This window comes from Mustela erminea, chromosome 5 (genome assembly GCF_009829155.1).
Source record: "Mustela erminea isolate mMusErm1 chromosome 5, mMusErm1.Pri, whole genome shotgun sequence".
Classification (NCBI taxonomy): domain Eukaryota; kingdom Metazoa; phylum Chordata; class Mammalia; order Carnivora; family Mustelidae; genus Mustela; species Mustela erminea.
In genome coordinates, this window is record NC_045618.1 from 137419318 (window position 1) to 137419900 (window position 583).

The window sequence follows — 583 nt, forward strand, 5'->3', positions numbered from 1 at the left end:
TACCTGGTTTTGAGGATCCAACTCAGGTCTGACCTTCTTAGGGTGTGTATGAGTGTTTCTTCCAAAGGCACCTTTCAGGATGACTCCTTCCTAGACACATACCACCCACAGCCACTTTCTAGTCTTGGCACTGATGTCATTGTAGGGGTGTGGGGATGGGTATTTCCACAAACATGACACATACATGCAGCAAAGTTGGCATCCCACTGAGTTTCCCCATTAGATTTGGACAGATGCCTCCTTGAGACCAGAGGGGCACATTTGTGGTTCACAGACTCCAATAGCTAAAGATGCCCCATTGCAACCGAATACTGTCCCCAAATTCATCCCACTGACCAAGTTTGTGCCCACCTGGCCATGTGGACCCTCTCATGTTCTTTGATCTTGGGTTTACCCTTGGCCAGTTGACCTCCCGCGCTACATCAGTCCATTATCACACCCCCTTCTTAGAGCATGATTTGGAGCCCTGACCCTAGTCCCAGTCTCCTCTGAAGGTGACCTATTCTCAACCTTCCCTTGTAAACACTGCACCTCAATGTTCACACAACCCAAAGTCAAATTTATTAGGATATTTGCACATGTA